This window comes from Nelumbo nucifera, chromosome 6 (genome assembly GCF_055504915.1).
Source record: "Nelumbo nucifera cultivar China Antique chromosome 6, China Antique-T2T, whole genome shotgun sequence".
NCBI lineage: Eukaryota > Viridiplantae > Streptophyta > Magnoliopsida > Proteales > Nelumbonaceae > Nelumbo > Nelumbo nucifera.
The window spans coordinates 46,715,001-46,730,000 of NC_142654.1; the positions used below are offsets into that span (position 1 = coordinate 46,715,001).

The 15,000-nt window shown below is 48.4% G+C and overlaps 2 non-coding genes across 2 annotated transcripts; both read left to right on the forward strand.

The window, feature by feature from the left end:
• The first annotated feature begins 12,682 nt into the window (after window positions 1–12,682).
• On the forward strand, window positions 12,683–14,490 carry LOC148790872 (18S ribosomal RNA). Its single transcript, XR_016078124.1, has one exon. It is a non-coding gene; the product is annotated as an 18S ribosomal RNA (ribosomal RNA).
• Window positions 14,491–14,728: 238 nt separating this feature from the next.
• LOC148790873 (5.8S ribosomal RNA) lies at window positions 14,729–14,884 on the forward strand. Its single transcript, XR_016077986.1, has one exon. It is a non-coding gene; the product is annotated as a 5.8S ribosomal RNA (ribosomal RNA).
• The last annotated feature ends 116 nt before the right edge of the window (window positions 14,885–15,000 follow it).

Consider the following 15,000-nt stretch of genomic DNA (forward strand, 5'->3'; position numbering starts at 1 on the left):
ATCTCTCTTTCTTAAAGAGAAGAATGCTATTGATGTTTTTGTGTTCTTCAAGGCTGCCGCCCCCTTCCCCTTTTATAATCTTAAAGGGATCAGCTCCTAATCAGATTAGGAGTTGCTAATTCCAAATCATATTTGGGTTAGAAGTCCCTTAGTGATAAGAGATAATCCTTATCTTATCTGCAGATCAGATCAGCTGTCTCCTAGTCTAATTAGGAGGTTTCCATATCTAAATCTTATTTAGATCTTGGACTATCCGGGTGGATAGGGTCTAAGCCCAATCCTTTTAGCTGACCCACTTCAGAATTTGCCCCCTTTAGATGACTGATCAAATCAGCCCAGTTCGAAATGGGCTTAAGGCCCATTAAGGTTATGTACTCAAAAAACCTTCCAAATTGCTGCCCAGTTGGGCTTCCTTGTATGGCGTGGGACCCAAGCATTGATCTACACATCAGCCACATGGGTTCAGCCCAGCCTTTGTTACAAGGCCTGGCCGAATGCACTGCTGAAGACAGTGTACCCCCTGAAACCCATCAAATGAGCTCTATGGGCCCAACACTTACACTAAGTGGTACCTGGGCCAAGCCACCTTGTAACACCCAGGGACTGTGGGCAGATGCAAGATTAGCCCATCAGGCATTATCCTCAATGGTCTTACACTTAACCTCTCAGCCCATAATGATCATACATTGCCCGACAAGAGAGGACCTCTCCCTCGGCTGCGAGGAACAGTGTTGCACTCTCCACTCACATGGATCCCGGGAATTAAAACCTTCTTGCAAACAATTTAGAAACCATATATATATATACTTTTATATCTTATATAAAATATATTTTGCAAAACAAATCTCAACGGTTGAAATCGGCTGCCGGCAGTCTTTGTTTCCATCAGTGGGAGTGCATCCCCGATCATTACCTTTGTCCGAAAAAGGGGCTGATCCTGTCACTATGATCACCCACTCAGATGAATTCTCGGACTGTCCCAACATACCTTGGTTTTGACCCCCGCTAAGGATCTCACTGATTGGTACATCAAAGACAGCCTAATCCGACACCTAGTGCAGTATCATAATCGAGTCTAGGGGTCGGGTGTAATTTTCCAGTATCATAATGCGGGCAAGGGAGTTTTTCTCCTCCCATTCTTGGTATTCTCTTCTTCGGGCCTCAAAAGCCCTATCTCCCGGTTGATCCTGTCCCGGCAGTCTTGGTTTCCATCAGTGAGAGTGCATCCCCGATCATTACCTTTGTCCGAAAAAGGGGCTGATCCTGTCACTATGATCACCCACTCAGATGAATTCTCGGACTGTCCCAACATACCCAGGTTTTGACCACCGCTAAGGATCTCACTGATTGGTACATCAAAGACAGCCTAATCTGACACCTAGTGCAGTATCATAATCGCGTGTTGGGGTCGGGTGTAACTTTCCAGCTTTGCCCATCAATCTCCAAGGTCTAGGGCAATACTGGAAATCTGGTCCAGTTCAAAGATTCAATTAATCCTACACTGTATGTGCCTAGGGTCTCACCCTGGCAGCTGAGACAAGCCACCCCAACCGACTTGGTGGCACTACAGTGTCAGCCTTGTTAGGATAGGTCTCCCCAGACCGACCCACTGGCTGTGAACATTCTAAACTAACACGAGTCTCATTAAGTGTCCAGTTTAAGGGTATTACACAGAAACATACCAAGGGAACAAGAATCAAATATGTATCTTCATTCATTTACAATAAACTCATAAAGTACATCATTCTGATTGAAGCTACGGGCATACAAAACTGTCTAACCGCTCCCATTTGCACTTAGGTCCAATCAGGTACTAGCCGGAGTCCCATGCTTTCCATGCGTTTCTCAAACACTTTCTGTGATAGTGGCTTTGTCAATGGGTCTACCACATTCTCCGCTGATGCTACCTCTTTACACTATCCTCCCGTAGGTCCAGCGTTGTCATACAATAGTGGAATGGGTGATGTGCTGAATTCCAAATTCAGCGTTGTCACTTACGGCAATGCTTTCAGCTTGGGTTGTGGACTATTTATTTGCTACTTAGGACCCCTGTTTGCTGACATTCAGCAAATAGCACACGATCCTATCTTGAAAACATATCCAGATGTAGACTTTCTATCATCTGGGTCTGACTGGAAATCGGCATCTGTAAACCCCTGGATCTGTAGTGAGCTACCGTCGAACACCAGACAAAACTCTTTTGTCCTTCGTGGGTACTTAAGTATGTTTTTCATAGCAGTCCAATGCTCCTGCCCTGGGTTGGCCTGAAATCTGCTTACTACACTCACTGCCTGAGCAATGTCAGGATGAGTGCACAGCATGGCATACATGATGCTCCCTACGGCAGAGGCATAGGGAACGTCTTTCATGCCATCAATCTCCTCAGAAGTCTTGGGAGACATCTTCTTAGAGAGAGTGACTCCGTGCCTGAAAGGAACATTTCCTTTCTTGGAGTTTTCCATGCTGTATCTTTTGACTATTTTGTCAATGTAAGCAGATTGGGATAATCCTATTATCCGCTTCGATCTATCTCTATAGAGTCGAAGACCCAGTATATAGGAGGCTTCTCCAAGATCTTTCATGGAGAATTGCTGCGAAAGCCATACTTTCACCGTAGTTAACATTCCCACATCATTCCCAATGAGTAGAATGTCATCTACATACAGAACCAAGAAGGTAACCTTATCCCCACTGTACTTCCTGTAGACACAGGGTTCATCCGGATTTTGCTCGAAGTCAAACGATTTGACAGCAGAGTTAAAACGGATGTTCCAACTTCTAGAAGCTTGCTTAAGCCCATAAATGGATCTGTTAAGTTTACATACCATGTTTTCCTGACCTGCAACAATGAAGCCTTGCGGCTGCTGCATATAGATATCTTCAGTAAGATCTCCATTCAGGAATGCAGTTTTGACATCCATCTGCCAAATCTCATAATCATGGTATGCTGCTACAGCTAGCAGGATCCTAATGGATTTAAGCATGGCCACAGGCGAAAAGGTTTCCTCATAATCGATGCCCTCTTTCTGAGTGTACCCTTTCGCCACCAGACGAGCCTTGAAGGTCTCAACTTTACCATCGGGGCCCTTCTTCCTCTTGTAAATCCATTTGCAACCGATTGCCTTTACCCCGGAGGGCGGATCTACTAGTGTCCCGACTCCATTGGTCTCCATTGAGTCCATCTCTGCCCTCATGGCCTCTACCCACTTCTGGGAATCTATGTCCAACATAGCTTCCGCGTAAGTCACGGGATCCTCCTCTCTAGTCAAGGTTTCCACCAGGTAACTATCCTGGTCATAACCATAACGGACTGGTGGCCTAGATGCCCGAGTGGATCTTCTAAGTTGGTCACTACCTGGAACTTGTGGGACATCTCCCACTGCTCCTGAGCTCTCCTCATCAAGAACAACTTCCTGACGATGGGTGTCCAGGATATAGTCGGTTTCCAAGAATTGCGCATTTCGACTGCAGAACACTTTCTGCTCACTTGGGTCATAGAAAAGGTAATCTACAGAGCCTTTTGGGTAGCCTACAAATAGGCAACAACTGGTCTTAGATTCCAACTTGTCTGCACTCATTCTTTTAACGTGTGCTGGACAACCCCAAATCTTCAATTGTCTGACACTTAGTTTCTTTCCGGTCCAAAGTTCATATGGAGTATTCGGAACCAATTTGGTTGGAACCCGATTCAGCACGTAAATCGCAGTCTCTAATGCGTAACCCCAAAAGGATGTGGGTAACTCTGAGTGTATGAGAAGCGACCGGACCATATCTAATAAGGTCCTATTCTCCTCTCTGAAACACCGTTAAGTTGTGGTGTAGCAGGAGGAGCTAATTGTGATACTATCCCATTGTCCTTTAAGTAGTCCCTGAATTCGTCAGAGAGATATTCGCCACCTCGATCGGATCGATGGGCTTTAATTTCTCTCCCTAACTGTTTCTCGACCTCTTGTCTAAACTCTTTGAACTTTTCAAAGGATTCAGACTTGTGTCTCATTAGGTACACGTAACCATATCGTGAAAAATCATCTGTGAAGGTGATGAAATACACGTGTTGATTTCGTGTCCTAACACTCAGGGGACCACATACATCAGTATGTATTAGGTCAAGTGTGCCTGTACATCTTTCAGGCTTACCGTTAAATGGCCGTTTCGTCATCTTGCCTTGTAGGCAAGGCTCACAAGTGGGAAGATCTTCTACGGCTAGAAAATCCAAAGGACCATCTTTTACCAACCTTGTGATTCGGTCAACACCGATGTGGCCAAGTCAGTAATGCCACAGACACGTGGGATTAACTGTATCACGGGCTCTCTTCTTGGGGTTCTCAACCGACGTAGTTTCGGTTATGTTAGTTTCTAGAGAAGGATGTAGAACATAGAGACCGTTCTCCAGTTCCCCGTATGTGATGAATCTGTTATTTCTTTTAATAGTAATCGTATTACTAAAGAAGACAGAATAACCATCTGCACACAGTTTTGAGACAGAAATCAAATTTCTTCTTAAATTTTGTACATAATGACAATCTTTCAGTACAATTATTCCTTCTCTAAAATATAGTTCCACGGTTCCTAAGGCCGTGGCCGCAACTGTTGCAGTAGTCCCCAAGTAGAGTGTGACTTCTCCTTCACTCAACCTTCTGCTTACCTTGAACCCCTGCAGTGAGTTACACGCATGAGATGAAGCCCCGGAGTCAATACACCAGGACGCAGAAGCTACCAACAAATTGGTTTCTATAACACAAGTTTCGAAGTTACCTTTCTTGGATTCCAGGTAGGCAGGACAATTCCTTTTCCAGTGGCCGGTCTTTTTGCAAAAATGACAGGCATCTGATGCCTTGTCCTTCCTCTGTTTCTTGGGTTTGGCAGCCCTTTTCTGGGGCTTTCTCTTCGCCTTCCTTTTCTTGCCCGATTTGCCAGTTTCAACAAGCATGGCAATGGGCTCATCCTTTTTAATCAATTCTTCAGCCCTCTACAACATATTGCTGAGTTCCTGCAAGCTGACGTTCAGCTTGTTCATGTTGTAGTTCATGATGAATGGATTAAAGGATGGAGGCAGAGAGTTGAGAATAGCATCGATCTGAGTTTCCAGATCCAGCCCGGATCCAAGAGCCTCTAGTTCGTTGATATAGCCCATCATCCGAAGACAATGGTCGTGAACTTGTTGGCCCTTGGACATTTGCGCGGTCATGAACTGTTTCATGACCTTCTGCCGAGTAGAACGATTCTGCTCTTCGTACATTGTCCTAAGACTGTCCAATACGTCTTTAGCAAGTTCGATCTGATCGAACTGCCTCTGAATTGGATTGTCCAAGGAGGCAATGATATAGCAGCGGGCAAGGGAGTTTTTCTCCTCCCATTCTTGGTATTCTCTTCTTCGGGCCTCAAAAGCCCTATCTCCCGGTTGATCCTGTCCCGGCAGTCTTGGTTTCCATCAGTGAGAGTGCATCCCCGATCATTACCTTTGTCCGAAAAAGGGGCTGATCCTGTCACTATGATCACCCACTCAGATGAATTCTCGGACTGTCCCAACATACCCAGGTTTTGACCACCGCTAAGGATCTCACTGATTGGTACATCAAAGACAGCCTAATCTGACACCTAGTGCAGTATCATAATCGCGTGTTGGGGTCGGGTGTAACTTTCCAGCTTTGCCCATCAATCTCCAAGGTCTAGGGCAATACTGGAAATCTGGTCCAGTTCAAAGATTCAATTAATCCTACACTGTATGTGCCTAGGGTCTCACCCTGGCAGCTGAGACAAGCCACCCCAACCGACTTGGTGGCACTACAGTGTCAGCCTTGCCAGGATAGGTCTCCCCAGACCGACCCACTGGCTGTGAACATTCTAAACTAACACGAGTCTCATTAAGTGTCCAGTTTAAGGGTATTACACAGAAACATACGAAGGGAACATGAATCAAATATGTATCTTTATTCATTTACAATAAACTCATAAAGTACATCATTCTGATTGAAGCTAAGGGCATACAAAACTGTCTAACAGTTGGGGCCCCGTGCGGCACTCGAAATGGGGGAGTAAGCCTACGAAACAAAGCAAACACACACACAAAAGCAACAAGATGGCACACGAATTAGCAAAAGGCTACTTGTATTGCATTAATCAGTGGTAAGCACAAGCACACAGTACAGTGTCGAGGGGATCTCGTGCTTAACCTTTACACGCTTATGAGCTCACTCGACTACCTACCTCCCCTCAAAGAGTACGTTAAGCTTTTGGGGGAGTGACAATAGGAAACATCAAAATGATGGAAAAGCATACTAAGTAATTACAATAACGCCATTGGCGGTCCCCCTTACAAAATACAAGCAAAGCCCACCCATGACACACATGTTGACACCATGAAGGCATGCGGTTGGCACTCGGGTGGCTCACTGTAGGTGCTTGATGGTGCGATGAAGGAGTCACCTGTGACATTCTCCCCCACTCAATTTGATCTACGTCCTCGGAGATCGGCTTCGGCTGGTCCCTTAGAGTCTCTGTTGCGGAAGGAGGGTTCTTCTGCTGCTCCCCGAACCGGCTGTCGTCCAAGGTCGAGGTGTATATTTTGGTGGGGTCGGGTTGGCTCATTCTGTTGGGGTTTCCTATGGCTAAGTCCTTTCCTGGCAGCCTAAAGGTATGTTAGTGGCTGGTTCTGTTTGGCTATGGGGTAGGTTTGGGCCAGGTAAGGATCAAAATGGTGTTTTGGATTATTAAGGTGTGGATTCCCATGCATTTTTCCCCAAGGGTATCTCACCGGGCTACTATGGGAACTAGCCTTCGGGATGATGTGAATGTGGTCCCTAGATGGCTTGGGTGGCACTCGCTCTCCCCTGTGGTTGTGGTAGTAGATGTGGGCAAGGTTTGACACGGCCTTGGGTCTTCTTCTGTTGGGCCCACCAGTTGCGGGCACTTGCGGCTTCTGCTACGAAGTCGACTTCTGCTGATGTGATTGGTGCTGAAGCTGATGCTGCTGCTGGTGTTGACTTGGGCACTGGCATTGTTGTTTGCGCTGAAAATGGAACTGTCTTGGGGTGACTTCTTCCTGGTGACGACTTCCCAACCAGTTCCAGTGTCGATGAGGGGTACTTGACAGGGGTTCTTCCTTGTTGACGCAGAGATGTCTTCATGGTTGATAGTTTCTTGGTACAACTGCAATGCTGAAAGCTGCTTCCCAAGTATCTGCAAGGCTGATGAGACAGGAACCATGCAAGGGGAGTGTTCGTCCAGAATAAGCAAACTGTTGATGTGTGGCATAAGTGTTGCTTCCGCTTGCTTGAGGAACTCCACTCCAAGAACCACCTGAAAATCATCCAAGGGAACCACAGATAGATTGATGGGTCCTTTCCATGGTCCAACTCGGAGTTCTACTCCACGGGCCGTGCCCTCTACTGCTTTGGCCCCGGAGTTGACAGCCTTGACCCACCCAGTTTGTTTGGTGGTGGTCAAGCCGAGTCGCTTTGCCTCCGCAAGCGAAATGAAGTTATGGGTGGCCCCAGTATCCACCAAGGCTAGGGTCGGCCTCCCGCCGAGGGTGATGTCTACATAACTCAGCCCCTTGTGGGCTTTGGTGGACCGCTTTGATGTGGCCTCTTTCTTGACCATGGCATTGATGAGTTGGAGGGCGCCTACTCTGGGCGCCGCTGTGGGTTTCTCCTCATCAGTCTCTTCACAATCGCTGAGTTTGGCGATGAAGGCAGTTATTTTCTTTCGGGTTGGACAGTCACTCGTCCAATGCTTCCCGTTGCAAAGGTAATACGGCGCAGGAGGAGGTCTTCTAGTGGATTGGTGGCCCTGGTTGCTTGGGCCTCCTTGTGGCTTCTTCCCTTGTTGGTAAGTGTAGGGCTTGTTCACGGGCACTGGCTTCTCCTTTGTAGGGGTTGATTGTGGATCTCCCCCACTCAAACTCATGGTACCTGGGCTGGATGGTCTTTGCACATCTTCTTTAGGTGTTCTCAGATCAACAAGCTATTCAGCTATGGCCATGGCGGTGGCGAGGTCCTCAACCCCGCGTCGCTGGAGTTCGAGCTCAGCCCATGGCCTGAGACCGTCCATAAAATTGAACAGAAGATCCTTGTCTGACATGTCCATGATCTCCAGCGTCAAGGCCGAAAACTCCTTGACATAGTCATGTAGTGATTCTTGATGTTTGAGATTCTTCATTCTTCGGCGTGCCAAGTACTCCACGTTTTCTGGGTAGAATTGCCGCTTGATCTCACGCTTGAATCCAACCCGTGTCGATGGTACGGGTTCCACGTTCAATGTCTTGGCAACACCTACGCCACCATAACATTGCTATATCAGTCAAATACATAGCAGCTGTACGTACCTGAGTTTGGTTGTCAATGATGCCAGTGGCAGAGAAATATTGCTCCAATTGCCACAAGAAGTTGTCAAGCTCCCTAGCATCCCGGGCACCCAAGTAAGGTGTTGGCTCTCGGATCTTGACGTTCATGGAAGCTAGGGTGGAGGGAGTGCTTGGTGTGTTGGCCACTGCCCTCTTTAGGAGAGCCATCTCATCTCTCATCTCATCCAATTGCGCTTGGAATCTGTCTAGCAAGCCCTGTAGGCTGCTTTGGGAAGGCCCAGCTCCCGAATTCTGTATGGTGGTGTGCATGTCTCTGAAGGCGCCATTGAAACGTCCTTCTAGTTCCACCACTGCATTCTCAACCGTCTCTAGGTTGAGGTGGAGTTCATCAACCCGATCTCGGGTTTCTCCCACTGTCACCTCGCAACGTAGGAGGCGCATGTCCACAGTAGCTAATTGGTCGACTGATTTTTCGTGCTTGCTAGCTTTTGTTGTACGCCCCTTTGGGGCTTGTGTCTTGGTAGGTTCGTCAAGTGGAGCTTCGTCAGTGTCGTGGGCTTGAGTCCGCCCATGTGGTGTGTCATCGGAAACACCCCGATTGCTCTTCATAGGGTTGATGTAGGGACGAAGACGGTCCAGAGTATTTGTAGGAGCACCTGCTCTGATACCAACTGTCATGGGGGTAATCATTGGGGCCCCGTGCGGCACTCGAAATGGGCGAGTAAGCCTACGAAACAAAGCAAACACACACACAAAAGCAACAAGATGGCACACGAATTAGCAAAAGGCTACTTGTATTGCATTAATCAGTGGTAAGCACAAGCACACAGTAAAGTGTCGAGGGGATCTCGTGCTTAACCTTTACACGCTTATGAGCTGACTCGACTACCTACCTCCCCTCAAAGAGTACGTTAAGCTTTTGGGGGAGTGACAATAGGAAACATCAAAATGATGGAAAAGCATACTAAGTAATTACAATAACGCCATTGGCGGTCCCCCTTACAAAATACAAGCAAAGCCCACCCATGACACACATGTTGACACCATGAAGGCACGCGGTTGGCACTCGGGTGGCTCACTGTAGGTGCTTGATGGCGCGATGAAGGAGTCACCTGTGACAATGGCGCGAGTCGGTGTGAAAATCTAACTCATCCGAACAGCCTTACCTCCCCTCCTTTTCAACATAACACCATTGGGGAAATCTAACTCATCAGAACAACCCTTCCATTATCCCATGTCTCCACACCCACCATATCCCCATAGAGGTTACCGGTGCGCATTGCCGACTACACATTGTGCCCCTGTGGCCTGCCATTGTGCGTGTAAGTCTGGCTGTGCATGTGCATCTGCAGTGTGCAGCGGGCTGGCTGCGTGGGCGTGCGCTGGCGCAGGCATGCGTTCGCTGGCGCAGGCGTTCGTGCGTGGCGGGCTGCGTGCGGGCCTGCGTGTGTGAGCGTTGGCTGTGCGCGGGCGTGCAAGCGCGCAGGCCTGCGTTTGCGGGCGTGTGTGTGCGGGCGTGCGTGCGCTGGCGGGCGTGTGCGGGCGGGCGTGTGCGTGCGCTGGCGTGTGCGTGTGCGGGCATGTGCATGCGTGAACTACCAAGTGTGGATGTGCTGTGGTGCCCCATGGTGTGTCATGGTGCAAGTGGTTAATGTGGTGCCTCCACGTGCGGTGACCAATATTAGAAAACACTAAACTACCGTGGTGTGTCATGGTGCAAGTGGTTACTGTGGTGCCTCCATGTGCAGTGACCAATATTAGAAAACACTAAACTACCGTGGTGTGTCATGGTGCAAGTGGTTACTGTGGTGCCTCCATGTGCGGTGACCAATATTAGATAACACTAAACTACCGTGGTGTGTCATGGTGCAAGTGGTTATTGTGGTGCCTCCACGTGCGGTGACCAATATTAGAAAACACTAAACTACCGTGGTGTGTCATGGTTACTGTGGTTACTGTGGTGCCTCCATGTGTGGTGACCAATATTAGAAAACACTAAACTACCATGGTATGTCATGGTTACTGTGGTTACTGTGGTTACTGTGGTGCCTCCACGTGCGGTGACCAATATTAGAAAGCACTAAACTATCGTGGTATGCCAAGGTGCAAGTGGTTACTGTGGTGCATCCACGTGCGGTGACCAATATTAGAAAACACTAAACTACCGTGGTGTGTCATGGTGCAAGTGGCTACTGTGGTGCCTCCACGTGCGGTGACCAATATTAAAAAACACTAAACTACCGTGGAGTGTTAAACGTGTTCACACTACACGTGTAGTGCTTTCTATGATTGTAGTGACAGGGCTTTAACACACCGTGAAGTAGTTTACAGCCCTTCTACACCCACCGTGTGTTGTGTAGGGCTGTAACACAACCACTTGTGTTAGGTGCACCAATTCCACCTTCCACCTTTGCATGGTGTGTAGTTTACAGACAGCCCTATTAACACAGGGTGCAAGTGGGTGTGAATCATGGTGGATGTGCTGACACTGCACACAACGCCCCATGCTGCATCATTTTGCACTATGTGGGTGCGCACACCCACATTGCAATTGGTGCCTCATGTTGTGTGTCGTGGTGCAAGGGATGTGTACTCCCACAATGCACTTGTGACCATTGTTGCTCTTTCAACATATCACCCATACACACCCCCATGTCACCGCTTTGATTGACAGTCCCAAACTCGTCTTTGTGCACCTTTCTTCCATGAAACTAGCTCACCTTTTCATAGAATTAGTGTGGGAGTGTTCCCTTTTGATTCCATGCAATCCCATTTCCACAAAATAAATTTTCCTAATTTTTTATAATTTTTGTAATTTCTATAAATTAAATATTAGTGAAAAACCATTTCTATCAATACTTTTCGGCATGAAACCAGCTTATTTTGGTGCACAAAATTTTTTGCAGGTGTGAAAAAGCAACCCCCACCCTCCAAAATTATTTTTTCAGATCTTTCCCAATTTTTGGTAATTTTTAGTGATTAAAAATGAATAAAATTAATATTTTTCTCCGAGAATTTATTTTCATCATTTTTCAATCCTAACTAATGTCTCTTGTCAAGTTTAAGACCAATCTAAGCCGTACATCTCAAGATAACCCCAGTATGATTTTTCAGAGAAGTGATGTTTCTTGCTGGCAGAGCCCCAAAAGCTTAACGTACTCTTTGAGGGGGGGTGGTGACTCTGGGGGGGTTCCCCCCTGGGGGTGCCATTGGGCGAGCGTTGGCAGTCATGGGGCTTCCCCCCCATCACCCATGACGCACGGGTAGCGTAGTTGCATGCCCTAGAGGCGACATGAAGGCACATTGATGCTTACCGAGCGCGACATGGTAGCGCAATGACGTGCATCACAATGTGCAAGGTTTTACTTGATAGTGCATGCTGCTGCAGAATGACGTGCACTAGAAGAGATCTGGGAGTGCGACGATGCACGCGTTGCAGCGCAACGTCTGTTGAGTGCCCCTTGATCGCAAGCGATGTGTGTTGTGTTGGGTGCCCTCGGCAGCATGCGCGGTCGCACTTGCTGTGTTGAGCACTGCGTGCGTTGCCGCAGCCTTAACAGTGTCGTCCCGCGCGTGCTCGTGAACACGCGTTTGGGGGTTAGCGATGCTGGGTTACGTGACGTGCAAGGTGTTTGGCAATGGTGCTTTGGGTGCCTCCCTGCATTCTACCCAAGGCACTCTATGGTGTCTACGCGGCGTACCTATTTCAAGCATGGGAGGCCCCCATGGGGACCTCGCATGAGTGGGAATGGTGTAACACGGTTGGCATCTCTCGCATTTCTTGTGATCTCCTGGTGACCCTTTTCGGATGTTGATTCATGTTGATGGTTGCTTTCCGTGCTTAGTGGGGCCTTTGGGTGCTGCTTTCCTCGGCCATTCTACGTGTCATTGATAAGTCGTTGATTTGGGGGGTGGCTGCCAGAAGGTGGACGCGATGCACGTGAGTGGTGTTTGGATGGCATGTGTTGATGGCCTCTGTGCTTGTGGTCGGAACCATTAACCTTCCCCTCCTCTTCAGTTTCGCCCAAGCTAGTTGTTGCTATCTGGGCGTGTGCGGATGGTTCCTGTGTTGCCTACCCAAAGAAATGGAATTGATACCCCACGAGTGATAGTTTGTCTCTCTCCTCCCACGGTAGGGGATGAGGCTGCCATTAACATGTAGAACGTGCTGCCATGCATTGTCTTGTGATTGTGCAATGCACTCGGCACATGTCTATTGTGTGTTCTCTTGGATGCGGAAGATGCCAAGGGTAGGGCCTTAGGTCCCTTGTTACCACCCTATTATATGTCCTGATATGTGATCGACAATTGCAACCGCGTAGAGCGTTCGATGTTTTCGGATGGTCTCATGCGGGTTGTGATGTCGACAAGGAATGCTACCTGGTTGATCCTGCCAGTAGTCATATGCTTGTTTCAAAGATTAAGCCATGCATGTGTAAGTATGAACTATTTCAGACTGTGAAACTGCGAATGGCTCATTAAATCAGTTATAGTTTGTTTGATGGTATCTACTACTCGGATAACCGTAGTAATTCTAGAGCTAATACGTGCACCAAACCCCCACTTCTGGAAGGGATGCATTTATTAGATAAAAGGTCGACGCGGGCTTTGCCCGTTGCTCTGATGATTCATGATAACTCGACGGATCGCACGGCCTTTGTGCCAGCGACGCATCATTCAAATTTCTGCCCTATCAACTTTCGATGGTAGGATAGTGGCCTACTATGGTGGTGACGGGTGACGGAGAATTAGGGTTCGATTCCGGAGAGGGAGCCTGATAAACGGCTACCACATCCAAGGAAGGTAGCAGGCACGCAAATTACCCAATCCTGACACGGGGAGGTAGTGACAATAAATAACAATACCGGGCTCTACGAGTCTGGTAATTGGAATGAGTACAATCTAAATCCCTTAACGAGGATCCATTGGAGGCAAGTCCAGTGCTAGCAGCCGCGGTAATTCCAGCTCCAATAGCGTATATTTAAGTTGTTGCAGTTAAAAAGCTCGTAGTTGGACCTTCGGTTGGGTCGACCGGTCCGCCTTGCGGTGTGCACCGGTCGTCTCGTCCCTTCTACCGGCGATGCGTTCCTGGCCTTAACTGGCCGGGTCGTGCTTCCGGTGCTGTTACTTTGAAGAAATTAGAGTGCTCAAAGCAAGCCTACGCTCTGTATACATTAGCATGGGATAACATCATAGGATTTCGGTCTTATTACGTTGGCCTTTGGGATCGGAGTAATGATCAACAGGGACCGTCGGGGGCATTCGTATTTCATTGTCAGAGGTGAAATTCTTGGATTTATGAAAGACGAACCACTGCGAAAGCATTTGCCAAGGATGTTTTCATTAATCAAGAACGAAAGTTGGGGGCTCGAAGACGATCAGATACCGTCCTAGTCTCAACCATAAACGATGCCGACCAGGGATCGGCGGATGTTGCTTTTAGGACTCCGCCGGCACCTTATGAGAAATCAAAGTCTTTGGGTTCCGGGGGGAGTATGGTCGCAAGGCTGAAACTTAAAGGAATTGACGGAAGGGCACCACCAGGAGTGGAGCCTGCGGCTTAATTTGACTCAACACGGGGAAACTTACCAGGTCCAGACATAGTAAGGATTGACAGACTGAGAGCTCTTTCTTGATTCTTTGGGTGGTGGTGCATGGCCGTTCTTAGTTGGTGGAGCGATTTGTCTGGTTTATTCCGTTAATGAACGAGACCTCAGCCTGCTAACTAGCTATGCGGAGGCACCCTCCGCGGCCAGCTTCTTAGAGGGACTATGGCCGTTTAGGCCACGGAAGTTTGAGGCAATAACAGGTCTGTGATGCCCTTAGATGTTCTAGGCCGCACGCGCGCTACACTGATGTATTCAACGAATCTATAGCCTTGGCCGACAGGCCCGGGTAATCTTTGAAAATTTCATCGTGATGGGGATAGATCATCGCAATTGTTGGTCTTCAACGAGGAATTCCTTGTAAACGCAAGGCATCAGCTCGCGTTGACTACGTCCCTGCCCTTTGTACACACCGCCCGTTGCTCCTACCGATTGAATGGTCCGGTGAAGTGTTCGGATCGCGGCGACATGGGCGGTTCGCCGCTCACGACGTCGCGAGAAGTCCACTGAACCTTATCATTTAGAGGAAGGAGAAGTCGTAACAAAGTTTCTGTAGGTGAACCTACGGAAGGATCATTGTCGATGCCTGTCCCACGGAAAGACCTATGAACATGTGATGCCCGCAAGGGCCCATGAGGGGTGGTCTTGGGGTATGACCTCCATGGCCACCTCTCGCTTGTTATGGGTTGCTCTTGACACATTGTCTCGTGGCCTCCTAGCTAACAACCAACTCCGGGCGCGGATGGCGCCAAGGAATCTCCATGGAAGGGTGCATAATCCCAACATTGTTGGGTGTTTTGCCTCTATATTAAAAAACGACTCTCAGCAACGAATATCTCGGCTCTCGCATCGATGAAGAACGTAGCAAAATGCGATACTTGGTGTGAATTGCAGAATCCCGTGAACCATCGTGTCTTTGAACGCATGTTGCGCCCGAGGCATTTGGGCCAAGGGCATGCCTGCCTGGGCGTCACGCATCGTTGCCCTTCCCTCCCTTGCCCCATTAGGTGTTGGAGAGTTGGTGCAGTTGTTTGCCTCTCGTTCCGTTTTGGTGCGGTTGGCCCAAATGATGGCCCCCGACAACAAAGT